This window comes from Suncus etruscus, chromosome 3, assembly GCF_024139225.1.
Source record: "Suncus etruscus isolate mSunEtr1 chromosome 3, mSunEtr1.pri.cur, whole genome shotgun sequence".
NCBI classification, from domain to species: domain Eukaryota; kingdom Metazoa; phylum Chordata; class Mammalia; order Eulipotyphla; family Soricidae; genus Suncus; species Suncus etruscus.
The window spans coordinates 107059996-107080896 of NC_064850.1; the positions used below are offsets into that span (position 1 = coordinate 107059996).

At 34.6% G+C, this 20901-nt stretch overlaps 1 protein-coding gene and 1 non-coding gene across 2 annotated transcripts in view; both read right to left on the reverse strand.

Moving 5' to 3' along the window:
* Positions 1-20901, reverse strand: part of GUCY1A1 (guanylate cyclase 1 soluble subunit alpha 1) — an 825102-nt gene that overhangs the window by 171989 nt on the left and 632212 nt on the right. The gene's annotated exons all lie outside the window — the stretch shown is intronic.
* LOC126005010 (small nucleolar RNA SNORA2/SNORA34 family) lies at positions 2997-3132 on the reverse strand. Its single transcript, XR_007494197.1, has one exon. It is a non-coding gene; the product is annotated as a small nucleolar RNA SNORA2/SNORA34 family (small nucleolar RNA).

Below are 20901 nucleotides of genomic sequence, written 5' to 3' on the forward strand. Positions count from 1 at the left end.
AGTTATTAATTGATTTTTCTATGCAACCTATAAAAAATTTAATATAAATTATAGAACTTACCAGAAACCAGTTATCCAAAAGAACTAAATCAAATTTTCTTAGAAACTATAATCTGTGAATTTTTTATTTTCTTAAAAATAATACCGAGACATTTTTGTTCCCCAAACCTCATGATGCTCACAAATCATGAGAATTTATTATTCTATTTTGTGGAGATAATACCATTCAAACTGTATATCACTGCTAATTTTCACCATATATAATAAAAAGAGAATAATATTTACCCTCTATGTAAACAAATCAATGAACAATGTAATTTTTTAACTTTTAGAAAATGCTATATCAGAACTGAGAAAAAAATTCCCAGGGTTATTGAGCCAATGTGTACTTCATATTTATTTAAACTTTGCAAACAAAAATTATTTTTGTTATGTATCTTTGAACCATTTTCTAAAATTCCTTTCAATGAAAGCTCAGTTTTCATTATTTTTACTGACCAAAGAAAGCATTGACTCCAGATATCTTGCTTGTCTGGTTAGCAGTGTAGGAAACTGGCCCATGCATTGATCTGGCTCTCTTATAAAATGGACTAAGACAAAAAGGCTCAATCATTGATCATTGTTGTAATTAAAAGCGAACAGACTTGAAATTAAGTCAGGTTATTTGAAACATTCTTAGTAAAAGAATAAAGAAGGGGCCGGAGCTGTGGTCCAGAGCAGTAAGGCATCTGCCTTGCCCGTGCTAGCCTAGGACAGACCATGGTTCGATCCCCCAGCGTCCCATATGGTCCCCCAAGCCAGGAGCGATTTCTGAGTGCATAGCCAGGAATAACCCCTGAGTGCCACCGGGGTGTTGCTGAAAAAAAAATAAATAAATAAAAGAAGAAGAAGAAGGAGGAGGATGAGGAAGAGGAGGAAGATAAGCATTAAAAAGGCAAGGAGGACAGGTAATAGAAGAAAAAAAAAAGACTTGAAGGTCCTTATGGATTCTCTATCCTGCCATTAGGTCCTGGAAGAGTCATCAAGTCACCCAACACAATCTATGAAGTCTTCATTGTACATTCACCCTTTAGTAAAATTGACATTAGTAAATCTCCTCTTCTTAGCAATTATCTCTGAGAGGTACATGCACACATGTGTGTGTACTTGTACTTGTGTACTTGTGTGTGTTATTAATGAAGCCAATTATCTCAAAGTTATCATGTACTTTAGGGAATTCAAAGTTAAGACAATTGGATATAAAATTGTTATTAACTTTCTCTTAAAACAAGAATTTATTAAGGAAATATATATTGTAATTTAATACAAATCACATGCGCAATATGGTATTTGAGGAACATAAAAGAATGCAATCTGTTTTATAAGGAGTTGTGGATGAATGAAAGCAATGTGCTACCCATCACATTTTTTACCAAACCATCATAAATGTATTGTCACAGTCTATCAGCTGAAAAAACAACTATGATATAACACTAGTGAACAGCCATGCATTTTTTATGTTGCCAAGGTATCTTCCCCAGTCCTGAATATGGGGATTTAAGTGAAATATCTGCCTATAAAAAGAAGACATGTTTATAGAAAAACAGCTCTATGGCTTCTGTTCTGAGCAATGGTAATACATTTACATTGGGAAATTAAGCTTTGTGCTTTATTATTGTCTGGTGTTCTTTTTATCATTGTTAGCATGTAATGAACTCTTTAAAGTATCCTCTGCCACCAAGGTCACAAGCAGTGAAAGAGCTATTTGCTAGCTTTCTGTTTGTAAAATGGCCGATGGCGCCAAGGGATTACTCAGGAAGCAACTGCGTTTGCTAACATAAACCAAACTAAAAGTTTTAGACACAAAACAATGAGATTAAACCAGCTGAGCCCTGTGAGGACATTGTATATTCTCACAGATATGAAATGGCCAAGGCATGAACTACCTTTTTCTTTTCTTCAGTGCTCTGGAAATAGAATTATGAAGTTATCCACTATGTTAGAGATATAACTATGGTGCAGATATAAACAGAATTAAACAGTATTTCCTGAGAATGTCGATTTCTATTATCCTTCATACATGTTTATTTGAAAAAAAAAATAAACTATTAAGAAAACAAATTAAGACACCCCCCCCCATGGCCCTGATTAAAAAAAATTTGAGGTCTGGGGCCCGGAGAGATAGCACAGCGGTGTTTGCCTTGCAAGCAGCCGATCCAGGACCAAAGGTGGTTGGTACGAATCCCGGTGACCCATATGGTCCCCCATGCCTGCCAGGAGCTATTTCTGAGCAGACAGCCAGGAGTAACCCCTGAGCATCACCGGGTGTGGCCCAAAAACAAACAAAAAAAAATTGAGGTCTATTTTGTGACACACTTTCTTTGCAATTAAATTAAATAAAGCATAGTCTTTTATTTCATGGACATTACAATCTCGTACAAGTAAAAGAATGGCATATGTATGTTAGCTTGTTTGTACCAAGAACCTACATCCTCAGTTCATGAGGTGAATAGGTCCTTGGACACATTTGACATTAAGTGAAAGCATATACAACAAAAATAACAGTGTTTTTCAACAATGTTCTTTTTATCAAAGTTGGCCAGAATTAGTTTTTATAATTTGTTATAATGAAATCACATTGAATTGAGTAATTTCAGAACTTCCTATGGAAATCACACGGCTGGTCAGTGAGGTTGAAACACAAAGTAACAACACATGCTCTGCCCTCACAGATGAGAAAAATTTCTTTCCTAACTAAGTACCCTAAATTGTTGGATATAATCAGCACAAATGATCATTTTCTCACAGCCTGGATCAAAAGTGGGAAGTCTAGATGTTTGTGAGCTCCTAAAGCCACTTGTAGATTATTTTTAGTTTGTGAGCTGTATCCTAAAGCCACTTGTAGATTATTTTTAGTATCTACTCAACAATCGCAAGTTTTCTTTGACCGCTGACTATTGGTTGGTAACCAAACTACAGTATCTCCTTTTTTTTTTCTTTCTTTTTTTTTTCCTTTCAGATGTTTCTTTCTAACGAATTGACCATTACACTTTCGGATTCTGAAATGGTCAACAGACCATAGAAAGAGATTTCTTTAGGCTCCTGTTTGAAACCAGCAGTGAAAGCAAACTGCAGGCCTTGATTAAAGGACAACAGTATCTCCTTTTGACATCATTTATTCATTATCACTCTATCTTTGTCTCCAAATCATCCTCTTCCAAAGGCAGGTACTAGCCACGTTGGATGAGGGCTCTACCCCGCTCACTACAAATTTATCTTAAGTAACTAAATTATTAGTAAGTTTACTAGTAAATTAGTAAAATTAATAAAAAAAAACTACTTAGTAAAATTAGCAAAAAAAACTTATTTAAATTGATATTTTTTCTGATGTATTGGGATAAAGACTTACTTGGAAAACTTAACATGGCTATAGAAATGTGTATTTATGAAAGATGAAACAACTACTTATCTGCATAAAATAATGATTGAGATACAAAAGCAAGCAAAGGGGCAGGAGCAGTGGAGCAAGTAAAGCTTCTGCTTGTGTGCAGTAGTCTAGGATGGATCGTGATTTGATCCCCCTGCATCTCATATGGTCCCCCAAGCCAGGAGCAATTTCTGAGCGCATAACCAGGAGTAACCCCTGAGCGTCACTGGGTGTGGCTGAAAACACAGACACAGCAAAGAAATATTGTATAAGTGATTATTAAGTTATTTGAGTTTTGGAGTGAATTGTAATAAATTTCCAAATCTTAAAGATAATCTAGATAAACTTTTTATATACTCTAATTCAAATAAAGTTACTTACACTTTTTAGTTTATTTTGAAAATGCAGCACATTGTTGTTATTCCAGCATGCATTTTGTCTAGAGAAATTTCAAGGAAATGAGAAGATATAAACTCACAATGGTCCATTCAATATACCCTGTTCCCAAACTGGTTATTCCAGTGGTAGTCTACCCAGAGTAAACATGGTGCTCACTGAAACACAAATCTCATATGAAGGACACATTGCAAGCAGAGATTTCACTATCATTGGAGTTCAACATCACTGGGCAAAAAGAATAGTTGTGGCAAGTACCCCTCTATGTGATTTGGTCAAGCAGCTGGTAAATATTTCCTCCTGTATTTCCTCATTGATCTCATTATTCTTAACAACTTAAACTCACATATACATATGGACTTTACCATAACGCATTGATATAAAAGGTTTAATTTTTTTGCCTTTGAAAATATTGCAATAATCTTCTTCCAAAAATATCCATTGCATTTTATTCCATAAATAATAGAAAGCACTTAATAGAAGCCGTTGATTCTATTGATCCATCTTTGATTCAGCTTACTTATTAGGATTTCCCCTTCCTTTAAATTAGAAATGTTAAGTGACTAAAAGTAACAGAATGAATTTGATCTGCTATTTTCCTTGAATCCATTCCAGATTTAAGAATATTTATGGAAGTTTTGATATAAAATATAACTTTTAGGTTTTTTACTTCCTAAACTGCTATATACAAACATTTAACATATTTTTCATACTATAAAACAAGCAAATATCACCCTAGTCACTAGGTATTTATACTGAGAAGAATAAAGTAAATAAACCAAGGGAAATATGTAATAAGAGGTGATGGGAAATATCTGGGGCAGAGGGTAGAAGTCTCAGACATATTGGTAGGGATTAGGTATGGTGTATGTATGTATGTATGTATGTATGTATATACATATATTAAATACAGAACCAACAACACTGAAATCATAATATTTAAACTATAGCAACAAAACTTAAAAATGTACTTATCGGGCCAGCGAGGTGGCGCTAGAGTTAAGGTGTCTGCCTTGCAAGCACTAGCCAAGGAAAGATTGCAACCACAGTTCGATCCCCCGGCATCCCATATGGTCCCCCCAAGCCAGGGGCAGTTTTTGAGCTCTTAGCCAGGAGAAACCACTGCGTATCAAACGGGTGTGGCCCGAAAAACCAAAAAAAAAAAAAAATGTACTTATCAGGAGGCAGATGGAAAATGGGGACATAGGTGGAGGGAAGTTGATACTAGTGACAGGATTGGTAATAGAAGACTGTATTCCCAAACTCAACCATGAATAGCAGTAAATTACCATGTCTCAATAAAAAAATTAAGTATGCTCTTATCAGCAAACATTTTTCCTAAGAAGATAGTAGCAACAAATATTTTAAGTTTTTCTTGTAATTGGTGTTCCAAAATGTCTTCCTAGAAAAATCAATGACAGAAAAAATAACAAATATATAACTTTAGATCATAAAAAATTTTTCAGACTTGAAGGGATCTTAGAGATATGCACAAACCTGAAGACAACAATAAAAAAATTATCAAAGATGCTTGTAGTATACTTAGAAGTGTCTAGAAATTAAGGCATTTTAATAAATTATAATATAATATATTAATGAGTTACAAATGCCAAGCTACTTATGTGAATTATTTGATTTCTCAACAATTCTATAAAGTGTTCATTACTGTGTGCTTCTTGAATAGATACTAATTGAGGAATCTGAAAATATTCCTAAGTTACCATAGTGTAGGAAGAATAGACTCAATGACCTACTTCTAAGAATGTTCTTAGAAGTTTAAATGGTAAAAGAACGCTCAGATTCTAAGTGCAGTTGTACTATTTAAATATATTTTTCAATATAAGGTATATAGCAAAAATACCTGTTTAGTAGGAAAAACACTCCAGGACATTGAGAGTAAAGGCATCTTCAAGGAGGAAACTGCATTCTCTAAACAAGTGAAAGTAGAGATTAACAGATGGGAATATATTAAGCTGAGAAGTTTCTGCACCTTGAAGGAAATAGTGTCCAGGTTACAAGAGCCACCCACTGAGTGGGAGAACATATTCACTCAATACCCATCAGATAAGGGGCTAATATCCAAAATATACAAGTCACTGACAGAACTTTACAAGAAAAAAAAATCTAATCCCATCAAAAAATGGGGAGAGGAAATGGACAGACACTTTGACAAAGAAGAAATACAAATGGCCAAAAGGCACATGAAAAATGCTCCTCATCACTAATCATCAGGGAGATGCAAATGAAAACAACTATGAGGTACCACCTAACACCCCAGAGATTGGCACACATCACAAAGAACAAGAACAAGCAGTGCTGGCGGGGATGTGGAGAGAAAGGAACTCTTATCCACTGCTGGTGGGAATGCCATCTAGTCCAACCATTATGGAAAGCTATATGGAGATTCCTCCAAAAACTGGAAATTGAGCTCCCATTTGATCCAGCTATACCACTCCTAGAAATATACCCTAGGAACACAAAAATACAATATAAAAATCCCTTCCTTACACCTATATTCATTGCAGCACTTTTTACCATAGCAAGACTCTGGAAACAACCAAGATGCCCTTCAACAGATGAATGGCTAAAGAAACTGTGGTACATATACACAATGGAATATTATGCAGCTGTCAGGAGAGATGAAGTCATGAAATTTTCCTATACATGGATGTACATGGAATCTATTACGTTGAGTGAAATAAGACAGAGAGAGAGAAAGACACAGAATGGTCTCACTCATCTATGGGTTTTACGAAAAATAAAAGACATTCTTGCAATAATATTTTTTAGAGACAAAAGAGAGGAGGGCTGGAAGTTACAGCTCACCTCATGAAGCTCACCACAAAGGGTAATGAGTTTAGTTAGAGAAATAACTACATTGTGAACTATCCTAACAATGAGAATTTATGAGGGAAATAGAAAGCCTATCTAGAGTACAGGCAGGGGTGGGGTGGGGAGGAGGGAGATTTAGGACACTGGTGATGGGGGTGTTCTTTACATGACTGAAACCCAACCACAATCATGTTTGTAATCAAGGTGTTTTAATAAAATACAAAAAATAAAATATAAAAATTATTCATAGATTGGGACTGGAGAGATAGCATGGAGGTAGGACATTTGCCTTGCATGCAGAAGGACGGTGGTTCCAGTCCCGGCATCCCATATGGTCCCCCGAGCCTGCTGGGAGCAATTTCTGAGCAAAGAGCCAGGAGTAGCCTCTGAGTGCTGCTGGGTGTGACCCAAAAACAAAAACACACCAAAAAAAGTTATTCATAGGTTGCTTTTCCTTGGAGAATCAAAAGGTGATATGAGTAAATAAGATTATCATAACTTTGTATCTGTCTAATCCTAAATTGTCTCTAAAAAACAAAAATTAAAAATGATCAGACTTGAACACCAAATCCAAAGCCAACTACAACAGAAATTCGATACCCAATCTACAACAGGCTAGACACAAAAGAGACAACTTGTACTAGCAGCTCAGGAAGCAAAGGAGGGGGCGGTATGGAATTCAGGCTGGGAACAGGGGTGGAGGGAGGACAACATTGGCGGTGGGAGTGCCCCTGATTCAATGTCACTATGTACCTGAAATACTACTGTGAATGATTTGTAAACCGCTTTGGTCAAAATAAAAATTATTAATATGAAGAAAAAAAACCCAGATGATTGGGGTGGAACAATAGTGCAGAGACTAAGGCATTTGCCAACCAGGTTGATCCCTGATATCCCAGATGGTCTCCAGATTAATCCATAAAAAATAATTCCTGGGCCGGAGAGATAGCACAGCGGCGTTTGCCTTGCAAGCAGCCGATCCTGGACCAAAGGTGGTTGGTTCGAATCCCGGTGTCCCATATGGTCCCCCGTGCCTGCCAGGAGCTATTTCTGAGCAGACAGCCAGGAGTAACCCCTGAGCACCGCCGTGTGTGGCCCAAAAAAACAAAAAACAAAACAAAACAAAAAATAATTCCTGTGGACAGAGCCAATAATAAACCTTGAGTACCCCCAAGTGTGTTTCCCCACCAAAACATACACACACACAATGAATTATTTAAACAAGGACATCTTTCATGAGATAATGAGTATTCTAATGCTAGGTATCATGTCAAGTACTGTTCTTCTTTCATATGGCTGACTATATATAATATAAATCACCAAAAAGACAAGAAGCAAAGGCAGTTATTTCTGAGCCTTCTTCCATCTAGTGTAGCTCTAGTACTGCCAATGTGAAGGCATCCAGTAGGTGCTTCTCTCTCACCAGTGATGTTAATATTCATTTTGTGTTTTAGCTGAAGAAAGCTTACCAGTTAACCATTTGCTTTGCAAACTCTTCATAAAACTTAAATTTTCTCCCAACTCTTTTAGTTGCATGAAAAAATTCTTTGATAAATTGCAGAGGCTATTGAAGAACAAACTTTCTCTTTCTAGCACAGCATAGTATTAATAGCTCTATTTTAATTGAATAGAACTTTCATTTTCATTTTTTCTTTTGAGAGAACCAATCTGTGCTTGTTATGGAAATAATTATCTAACATACAGCTTTAAAATATCTATTAGTACAATCTCTTGAGAAATTCAAAAGTCAGGCAGGATTAGCTTTTCAAAAGGGACGACAGTTGTTTACAGTCAAATGTAGTAAGGTTCAGCAAATCTGCAAGGTTTATTTTTAGTCTAAATTCAGCTATTTCATTTCCTCCTACAAGTGAGTGAGGACATTAAAATGATTTATAGTGTCCTAAATCACTGCAAAAACTTATGTTAGTAAGATAGGAATTAGATTATGTATGTAAGGGAACAGAAAAAGGCTGTGAATTTTTCATTTTTACTTCATTTTATTACAGTAATTTTTCAAATATCATCTTCTCTGCTTCCTTTAGTGTTCCAGTTCTAAAACGTCTGAGAGACCATTTCATAAAAGAGTAAAATATGGGGCCGGTGAGGTGGCGCTAGAGGTAAGGTGTCTGCCTTGCAAGCGCTAGCCAAGGAAGGACCGCAATTTGATCCCCCGGCGTCCCATATGGTCCCCCCATGCCAGTGGCAAATTCTGAGCATTTAACCAGGAGTAACCCTGAGCATCAAATGGGTGTGGCCCGAAAACAAAACCAAAAAAAAGAGTAAAACCTATATTGCCTTTGGAAAAATAAATCTAAATGATTTTCTATTTATTAAATTTATTGAAAGTATGAAAAATAGTTTTATATAATGATGGTAATATTGGTAAATATTTTAAGTTCCAATGAAAATATCCCTGTTTTTAACAGTAACATTTTACTATTAATGAAATGAGGTGGGTATTTTATATACATTTTTAATTGTTGGCCAGAACGGTGGCACAAGAAGTAAAGCCTCTGTCTTGCCCCTGCTAGCCTAGGGCAGACCGTGGGCTCAATCCCCTCAGTGTCCCATAAGCCAGAAGCAATTTCTGAGTGTATAGCTAAGAGTAACCTCAGAGTGTCACCAGGTGTGGCCCCCAAACCAAAAATAATAATAAAAATAAAATAAACTTTTAATTGAATAACTTTGAGATAGTTACTAAGTTTTTTGAGTTTTAGTCATACAATATCCTACATCCATCTCTTCACCAAGACCAATGTGCCCAGTTTTCCTACTGCTCTGCCACCCCTCTCCCTTTCTCCTTTAATTTTCTTTTAGACACTGTGGTTTGCAATATTGTTACTAAAGAGGTATTATGTATATCACTTTACCTCCTTTCAGGAGGTAAAGTGTCCTTTCAGGACAGTTCCTGTCCAGGGTGATCATGGTGATCCAACTACTATTATCATAGTGGTATCTTATCTACCTTAGCTGAGCTCCCCACTCTTTGTGACAAGATTCCTATCATGGACCAGTCATTCTGGCCCTTGTCTCTATTGTCCTTGGGTATTATAACATTGCTATTTTTTTATATCCGTGGGGGGGGGGTTTAAAACTGGATATTTTCTTTATTATTTTTTGTTTTGTTTTGTTTTTTATTTGGGGTCTTGGGGCCACACATTGCTGTATTCAGGACTTAGTCTCATCTCTGCTCAGAGATTGCTATTGATCATGCTAAGGGGACTTTTTATAGTGCTATTTAAGAAACTGTGATTGACACATGCAAGACAACTATCTTATCTGCTCTCTTTCTTGATCACTCACTCTAAATTAGTATAATTGTTAAAAATTTTTGTGGAGCCAAAAAAATTAATCTGAGAACTGTTTGACCAGCTACTACTCAAAATTTCATGAAATTATTGACATCTAAAAAGATTTTTAACTTACTAAAGGGAAAGGGGAAAGATGAGGAATGGCACGTTAGGTACCAAGGTACCAAAGGTACATTGAAAGGTTGAATGGCATTGAAATATTAGTGGTGGTTAAAAAGTGTCTTGTTTACATTTAATAGTTAGGCTATATTCATATAGTTCTGTAATATTGTGATCTAATGATCTGTCAGTTTTTAAAAGATGACTCAATTTAAGTACAAAATTCTCTTGCCTGAAGACAAAATGTCCATTACAAATAAAAACGTTCTTTTTCTTTAGTTTTTATTTCAGCGGGGTTTGTCTTGAACAGATGGAAAGTAATTCAGAAGCAGGTGGGATGTGTATATGTTTGTTATGTAAGAAGAGGCATAAGCTTTGGCTTAATGAGAGTCATCTTTAGTTAAGAGTGTGGGAGGACATTTTCCATTGAAACAAAAGCGTAATGAAGAAATACTAAATCTGTGAAGAGAAAAATTGCTTCAGCAGCTATGTTGAGTTTCTCTGTGTCTGAACAAAGGAAGTGTGCAATGAATGACTTCATGGAAATTTAGGAGAACCAATACTGGGGAAAGCAAAATGGGGTTATGTGACATCATTGTTTCTCATTTAGTCAGTTTTATTCTCTTGAATTTTGTCTATACTGTGACGTATTTTATGTGGAAAAAATACATATATAGACAAATAAAATGCAATCATTGATTTTTTTAAAGTGGGTTATTTCTGGCTCTGTACTCAAAGATCAGCTTTTGTGTTGCTCAAGGAATTGTTTGTGGTACCAGAAACCAAACCAGGAAGTGAGCTGCCTGCTAGGCAAGTGCCTTCCTCTGTACTCTATCTTCCACCCATCTACCTACATATATTTTATTTTACCATTATAAAGATTTTGACTCAGCCATACTAAGACTAACCTGTAGGAAAATACTAAACTTTTAAGACCTTTGAAAGGAACATACTCATGTAATATTTATTTTTCTGTTTCTGTGACTTTAGCTTTGAAAATCAATACAACTCAATTACAGAGAGAAGTAATGGAGGGCATTCCTTCTGGCAAGATTCAATAATTGTAATGATGATTGAAGTAGACATTTTTGGTTTAAGTAGGTCATATCAAACCAGAACAAGAATGGTCTTTTGATTATAGGTATGTTCATTTTTGCCTTGATATGAATATGATGCTTTCCAGGAAAGGGATTACTAAAGGATTCCTTAAATAATTTTGATGCAGCTAATGCTAGAAGGTACTGTTGTTAAATATACATTCAATTGAGTTTTCTCAGAAGTGTATTCATTTATTTTCTTCTTTGTTACATATTTGAAATATAAAATTTACAAAGTAAATTTGTTGACCTTTCTGCGATTAAGCAAATAGGACAGGTACTGGAGAGATTAGACTGGGTATGGCCCATGAGACTGTTTCAAATCTCAGCATCCTATATAGTCACCCAAGCCTCCCAGGATTACTTCCTGAGCACAGAGCCAGGAGTAAGCCATGACTATATCTATGTGTAACCCAAAAAGAAAACTAAAAAATTTAAAAAGAAAAATGAAAACAAGGACTGTAATATTTTTATTCTAGTAACTCAGTTTAGATGTATCTTACAGAGATTTGGTTGGAATAAGTTTAGTTATATGTTCTTAAAACTAACAAAAAATTAATACTAAAAATATCAATGGAAACATTATAGGAGCTCTGTTCTCAGAGACCATATAGCTGAGCTCAGGAAAAAGGTTTCCTCTTTAAAGTAAAAGCTTTCTTACTTCTAAATCTCCTATTAGAACTTTGTGTTTCCAGGGCCTTAAAGAGACAAGAGAAATTTTGCTTTATTATAATGGGTGAACTAGCTAGAAAATAAAATCAAGGAATCATTGACAGACAGCAATAAGAATCAAGGGATTCTTGAACACATGTAAAACATTGAATCTGAATAAAGTTTCATGCCTATAATTTACCTTTTACATATTAATTGCATTCATGAATGCCTCAGAGATAAAAGTAGTGATGCCTATGAACTGTCACATCTCAATGTGCCCTGTGAGGAGGACATCTTTAGAGAAGAGAAAATAGACGGCCAACAACTGTTTCCTAAGTCTACAAGGTTCTAAGAGAGCCTGCACATTTTAGCACTCAATAAATGCCAAAGCTATAAAATAAGGAGAAGAAGGTACAGATATCTGATTTTCCCAGAGAAAGGTACTTAGAAATGTGGTTTTATTTGGGGGATATGAACTAGGCATGAGAAAATTTGTTTGGAAACTTGTTTCAGAATGTTGATCAGAAACAATTGAGGATCAAGTTTGTTTTAATATAAGGACATAAAAAGTTCAATTCTTATTTGTCCAATTGCATACAAAATAATTTTTAATTACCACAATATACATTCAGAAATATATTATTCACAACCCCCAACAATTTGTAGAAACATTATCTTTTAGAAGTAGTAAATAGCTTTAGATATACCTGAGTTCTGGGTTAAAAATAAATGGTACAGACAAGGTGAAGCTATACATATGGTTTCTGGTTATCTTATAAAAATTTCTTTTGTTTTATTTTGTTTGTTTGTTTTAAATTGAATCAGCGTGAATTAAAAAGTGATTTGTGATTTAGTTTCAGGCTTACATTCTCCCAACACCAATTTCTTTACCAGAATCTACTACTTTCCACCAGTGTCCCAAATTGTGTGTCCCCAGACAACCTCTATGGAGAAATTTTACTCCTCCCCTATTGTCCATATCTCTCCCCAAGTACAAACTCAGTGATAAGCTTTTTAGTGAACAAAAGTTTTTTCTTGACTCTCAAAGTTTATTCTTTGTCTCCTCAAATCCATGACTTTTTACCTGGATAACTCTACCCCATTACTATCATTTTCACTTAAAAACTCAAATGGTCAGTTACTGGGCGAGAATTTATTCTATAAGCTCTCTGGTGAAGAATTATAACAATTTTGTAGTGGCTTTTAGGATAAAATAAGGAGTCTTTGAATTATATGAAATTATAGTGGCCTGGAAGATGAAATAGTAAATTCTATGCCACAAAACTACTCAAAAAAAAAGTTAGATCATTACTTAAGAGAAAATAACAGATTTATTTCTTGCATTGAATCATAATAATTAAATAATAGTTAAAGCTTCTTATTTAATAAGTTACACAGTGGGACTTAGAATGATAAAGGGGCAGAAATATAACCACAGTGTAGACTGGTGACCACACACTAACCAAACAAACACACCCAAACACTTATAAACAGAGAAGTTCGCAATTCAAGAACATGGGTCAAATGTCATGAATCAGATAGGTAAATTCAAAAGTTTAATATCCAGAAATATTTTCATACAGGTCAATTTAGGGGTTTGGTATAAGAAATATTTTAAAAGCCAAGGTAAGTTCACACACAAAAGATAAAAGGCTGGAAAAGTCATTGGTCAACTTCTAGGAAAGAAACAAGCCACAGAATCTTAAAAAAAATAATTCTTAAACAAAGAACTGGCTGCCACTCATTGACATGAGAAAGGAAGAGCAAAAGTGAGGTCCAGGGCTGGTAACCATTTTACCAACAATAGTCAGGAAAACCAAAAATGGAATTTGAATGTTTAGAAGAGTCAGTATGTAAAAAATTTGAAACCTAAGACCTTCCAAAACAAGTTTGCTGCTTTCCAAAAGCAGGTAAAGTCAGAGTGGCCAGAACTACACAAATTCAGTGATTAAGGGAAGAATAGAGACAGAAAAAGTGCTATATAAACAGGAATAATATTATTTAAAAATTTTGTAGAATGTATATAAATATGGACTTTATTTCATTTCTGAAAGAAATCACAGCTTTTGTGTTGAGCAGCCCTGAATAGAAAATATAAAAATGGTAGGAAACACACATTCTTTCCTTCAAACTACTATTGCAAAGAGGAGAAAAGGAAAGTTTAAATTATGTCCACATTATATATTTAGGTATGAAGAACATTAGGATTTTTAATCTTGTAACAAGTTTCCAAATTGAGTATGGAAACTGCTCCAAATGTCCAACAAACACTGCTGTGAATTTTATAAACAAAGTAGACATAATACTTCAGCCCTTGAGATATGTGACTAGCTATAATTTTAGAAAAAAGAACTAGTGATGATATCTAATTCCCTAGTACCAGCCAGTAATTGCTTCTATTTTCTTTATAGAAAGACCATAAACCAGGAATTGTGGTGCCTTGGTAAAGCCATCTCTGAAATTAAAGTAAATAGATAAGTACAACATAATCCTGTTTCTAAAGTCAATAAAAATGACACTAACTAAAATATAAACACACTAAAGTTAAGATTCAATTTCAGATACTGAAAATAATCCACAAGTACTGGTATTATAAAGTAGTCTTTAAAACCTTAAAAATGTCAGTGGAGTGAATGAAGAAGGGAATTAGAAGTAACATAAAAATGAAGTTTTGTAGGCACATTGATGATGGTAGATACATACATGCTAACACTTTTATAACCATTTTGAAAAATTATAATAAAATAACATTTTAAAGAATAAATTAACAAATTATAATTAACAGAATAATCTATATAAAGAGTAAATTCAAAATAAGGTATGATAGTCAAGTAATATTTTTAACTTAGCTATCTATAATCTGTATACCTTTCTATTCTTATGGGGTTTTTTTGTAGGAAAGGCTTGGGTTTTAATATCACAGGTAAAGAAAATTATAATGTATCCAAGGTATAATATCTTAGGTTGAGTGGTGAGCTGTTTTGAGTTGATTTCTATGCCAGAGTGAACTGAAATACCTAATTATATTCTGTGGCAAAAAAAATGAAATTAATCAAACTCCCCTGGGGAAAATAGCCCAATCAACAGTACATTATGCATCTTGAGATGTCATTAAAAGAAAATTGGTGTGCTTGTTGTTTCAAAAATGTTGATCTAATCATTTAAAGGAGTACAGAATTATCAGAGTAAGAGTCTTGTCATGTAATAAAACTATAACAACAACTGTGTCTAGCAACATAAAAAGCTGAAAATACTTAAAGAGAAATATTATTTTCAAGACCTTATTTTTTGTATTTGGGCCACATTCAGCAGTGTGCAGGTGTTACTCCTGGCTCTGTACTCAGGTATTACTCTTGGTTGGTTCTTAGGACCATCTGAGATGCTTAGGATCAAACCCAGGTCATCTCTGTGCCAGGCAATTGACCCCTCCACTGTGCTATATCTCTGACCCCTTAAGATTTTTCTTTATGGGGGCAGAGCAATAGTACAGCAGTATTGCATTTGCCTTGCACATGGTCAACACAGGATGAACCCCAGTTCGAATCCCAGCATCCATCTGGGCCTCCCAAGCCTGCCAGAAGTAACCCCTGAGTGCCATAGGATATGCCCCCCAAAATATTTTCTTTATGGTCTCTATCTGTGTACTTGTGCATGACAAACTTCATATTTTCTCATCCATAGAATGCAAAATATATGAATGTAACTAATAAGTCCAAGGAGAGTACTTTTTTCTGAGCTTTCTCCCCAGTCCCTAAACCTTCTTTTATTTACTAGCTTTTTCTGTAATATCATTCATGCTATTATATAAATTGTTTTAATTTATAGTTTATATACATCATATTTAATTCAAAATTTTTGTTTCAATCTAAATAGTATTTTATAAGAGAATAATCTCCAGGTTTAAATTACTTAAATCCATGGTTTTTCCCTGATTCTTATTTGTTGTAATATCTGCTCCGCTCCTGGTTTCCTCATTTAAAAAATTATGATAGTCAGGGCTGGAGCAATGATGCAGCAATACGGAATTTGTCTTGCACATGGCTGACCCAGGATGGACCTAGGTTCGATCCTGCATCGTCCCATATGGTCCCCCAAAGCCAGGAGCGATTTCTGAGCTCATCTGAGGGGTTACTCAGGAGTAACCCCTGAGTGTCACTGGATGTGCTCCCACAAATAATAATAGTAGCAACCCTGTAAGATTACAGTGGTAGAACAAAACAAAACAAAACAAAAAGATTGCAATGGTAGGAGTAAACACTTAGAATTGTGCTCAGACCTGGTTGATTTTCAATGGAGTTGGTCCAATACTATTAATTTTCTGTTATGATATATATATATATATTTGGTTTTGGGGCCACACCCGGCTTTGCTCAGGGGTTACTCCTGGCTGTCTGCTCAGAAATAGTTCCTGGCAGGCACGGGGGACCATATGGGACACCGGGATTCGAACCAACCACCTTTGGTCCTGGATCGGCTGCTTGCAAGGCAAATGCCGCTGTGCTATCTCTCCGATGATATATTATTTATAACATACTATTCTTTTTAATATACTATTAACTTTCCTGGCATTTAGGTTGTTATATATAAAGTAGTAGTTTGTTTTTGAGGATGTTATTTCCTTTTTTTTAATTTGTTTATTCAACATTTTGAATTTAAAATACCATTCTAACAATCTTCAAAAAACTATGTTATTTACTTTCATAAGTAATTATTTAGTGTTATTATATAGATGTTTTCATACAGCAAGATAACTACTGTTTAGTCCTAAAATCCTTCTAATTCACTTTCCTTTCTTATGCCAGTATCTACTAGGTAAAGGATTTTGCTTCTAACTTTGTCTTATAGACAAGTCTAGCTAGAGAGAGCTGTGGAGTTTTACTCGTTCCCTCCCACATATGATATTAGTCAAACTTATTCTTTGAGGTTGACCTGAACCACTCACCTGGTCTTTACATTTATATCAGTAAACACAGTTCCAATATCCTCATGGAGGTAGGAATAACACTTCACATTACATGTTTTTTATGTGAGCTTATTCTCCTCTCAGAAAATATCTCATCTTTGGGTCCTTTCAGTAAGAATTTTTGACAGTCATCACATCTGTACAGAATCTATTTTTTAATCATTTGTATTGTGACTAAAGTGAATTACACATTTTTCACAGTTATATTTAAGGTACATAGTGGCAATGAATCAGGGCCATTCCCATCACCAGTGTTTTCCTCCCTCCATCCCTGTTCCCAGCATGCATCCCATATCTCCCTCCTTTGCCTCCTGGAATGCTAGTATAACTGGTTCCCTCTTGTACAGTTTGTTGTAAATTGGATATCAATTATGTTGTCGCTTACTTTGGGTTTGGTGTTTAAGTCTGATCATTTTTTATTTCCGCTCAATGTTTATATGACTGTTTGGTCCTGATACCATTCACATTTCCCCCCTCAATTTATGAAGCAGAACAAGATGATTCAAGTATGTGGTTTTGTTGGGAAAAAAGGAAAAAGAATTGGGAAGAGTTTGTCTATATGTTATAAATATCAATTTAAAAGAAGAAATAGAAAAAAGAAGAAAAAGATAACAACAACAACAAAAAAAAAACCAGAAACAACAAAACCAAATAAACAAGAAAACAAAACCAGAAACTACAAAAAAAAAAAATACCCTACAGAATCTTAAACATCATAACTATGCTACAAGAGTCCAAGTTTAAAATAAGATATTAAAAAAATTTAGCCAACACATGACATTAGAACATTCCTCTGTTTTTAACTGATTTTGAAGACTAAATCTGAAACAGCATCACTCCGAATGAAGTTCTGTGGGAGTTTTCTTTTAAATTTAGTTAAGATCAACAATTGAAGCACAGAGGGAAAGTTAGGTGGTAAATTCCCACAAAGTAAGTAGTTAGGAATTAAAGTGGAGTCAAATTTACATGTTGATTACATTTTATAAATGCTTAATTAGTGATTTGTTTAATAAGAAAGGTCACATTAAAATGCCATTTGCCTGATATTAAGTTTATTCAAAGTAAGTTTTTCATATTCCCTTGCATTTCCAGTTTTTCTTCCCTTTGTTATTTAAAAATATTCAGATGGGGGAAAACTTTAAGCAATATTCTTTTATTCAAAAACCAATACATAAAAAATTCTACCAGTTTGATAGCCATAAAGCTCAAAATTAAGAACCAGATAAGGTTAATGATTTATTTAAAGTCCATATTGTAGATATTAGGATCAGGAGAGCTTTATTTTGCTATAGAAGAATAAATCATATTGTGCAATTAATGTTATATGTCAATTTAAAATGATAATAAATGTTCATATAATTGGCAAAATACTGAAGATATATTTGTAAGTATACTTCTGAAAGGATTAGCAACTGAACCATAAAATGGATATAGAATAGCATCCTTAAAAGTGTGCATGGAGATTATCCATTGCAGGTTTGAAAAGAATGACAGAGAGGAGAAGCCATTTGCTTTTTTTTTTTTTTTTTTTTTTTTTTTTGGTTTTTGGGTCACACCCGGCGGTGCTCAGGGGTTACTCCTGGCTGTCTGCTCAGAAATAGCTCCTGGCAGGCACGGGAAACCATATGGGACACCGGGATTCGAACCAACCACCTTTGGTCCTGGATCGGCTGCTTGCAAGGCAAACGCCGCTATGCTATCTCTCCGGGCCGAAGCCATTTGTTTTATCCTCTCTTTTCTTTGGGACATAGAAGCTCTGGTTCCCAGATCTTTCATCTTGGAATATAGAACTAAAAACTCACCTGATTCTTCAGCTTGCAGATAGCAAATTTCAGGACAACTTGGTCTTCAAATTCATGCAAAACAATTTATATAATACATCTCTTCACATGATGCCCTACCGCTGCATCATCACTTCAAACCCATCTATCATCATTTTTTAAATGAGGAAAGTAGGAGCAGATGTTTAAAATATTTTTATTCAGAGTTTTACAACAAATAAAAAGCAAGGAAAAACCATGGATTTAAGGTATGTATCTATATCTATATATAGATAGATAGATATATAGATATATATATATACCATCAATATCTATATCAATATATCCAATTGCTTCTAATACACATAATGAAGCAGATAATTTATTATTTTTACTTTCATGCTATTTATTTAAATTGAGAAACAGCAACATTTTGAGCATACTCACTAACCATATATATTACAGTCTGAGTATTTATTGAGGGATACAACTCAAATCCTTTGACTCTTTTTCCATATTCACAAAAAAAGTGCATAGTAAAAATAAAATTAATGTACTTTTAAAAATTAACATACATGTAAATTGTAGATACAGTGATGCATGTTATTATGAATGTGTTTAACATATTCAACTAATGTAAGAGCCAGACAGTGAATCCACATATTCTGTCATTTGCTTCTGCAAATAGAAAATAAAATTCAATTTAATTTTTAAAGAAAATAGCATTTTTTTTTCTGGCTCCTTGACACTCACACAAGTCCTAAGTTCTTTCCCTTAGATCAGTAGCCCAAAATGAACGTTTTATGTGTAGATGAGCAGAAATCCTAGGGTTCTTTTTGATATTGTTAAAGAACATTTGGCCCTAAAAATGCCCTTAGTCTAGTTTAACAGGAACCCCAGGCTCCAAAACGAGGATGTAGTGAGATGAGGGTCTGGAAGCAAACGTCGACACAGGAAACAACCCACACAGTGAAAAGGTTCAAGAACGGGTTCAGGAAATCCAACACCCAAGCCAGGAATCCCACCACACAAGTCTTCTGCTCCTAAGAAGGAAAGCAGGGGCCGGAGAGATAGCACAGAGGTGGGGTGTTTGCCTTGCATGTGGTCAATGCAGACAGACCTGGGCTTGATACCTGACATCCCTTATGTTCCACCAAGCTTTCCAGAATTGATTTCGTTGATTTTTTTTTTAGGGTAAAGCAGAAGACTCAAAGTTCTTAAGAGACTTTTTTTTACTCCTTGTATGAGGCAATCAAATAATCATCAAGTGTCTTCCCATGAGGAAACCAGATAAAAGAGGTCAAATAATTCCTCCTGAATCACATAACTCTGAGAAAGATCATTGAATCAAAGATCAGAAGACTCTGTTATCTTTCACCCAAGAATCTTATGTTTTTGGAACCAACTACATTAAACTTCATATAAATCATCATCAAATTGCTTGAAACCTGGAAGAAGATGAGGGCTTACATAATTCAAATAAATCATAGCCCCCAAAAGATAGCCACAGTTTGCCAACTCACTAAATAGTTGGCAGATCTTTCTTTCCTTTTTAGATTTCTCTTTCTAGAGTTCATATTCAGGTTAAAAATTCTGAGGTCATTATATTAATACCACTTATTTTTATTTAGAACTTCTGCCAATTGAATCATCCCAAAAATGCCAATCAAGAACATTTCCAGTTAGGAATAGAGGATTCCTAAGTGTGAGAATGTAGATCTGGGATAATGGCCTGATATAACTTCAAGCCCCAGTTCTAATAAAAATCTTCTTTAGAATTAGTCACAGCCACCATTTTATCCTCAAGCCTATTGCAATTCCAAGTCAGATAACTTTGAGCAAATGTACCACTAGAACATGCCAAGACTCATACTCCAATTTCTGGGAAATGTTTTTATTTTATCACACTATTACCACAAGATCCTCTTGAATGTTATAACCTCAGCTAAGTAGCCTAGCATATGAGTTATCAATTAATAAGTAGCTTATAATATTAGTTATCAATTAAAAATAAGTAGGTGTACATAAGTAGCCAAAAACTCAGTAGCATAAAAACAATAAATAATGGCATGTTTCTGAACAGCTTCTGTACATAAAATAGCTTTGAAAAAGTCTATTAAAAGTCTATTCTTAGCTAAATAAGCTGATCCCAGATGGGCATTTGTACATAGTAAGAGTCTAGATTCTGACCATATATCATTTTAGCAAAAGTTAGAAAGTTTAAGAACATATGGTAGCATTGAAGGGAAAGAGAATTGTGACCAGAGAGACAGAAAATATATTTAGTATTACCTACAAAATAGAAGACTATCTTTCTGCCACATTCAATAACAAAAGAAGGAAAGAAATTCAGGAAAACTTTAGTGTATAAAAATAGATTCCA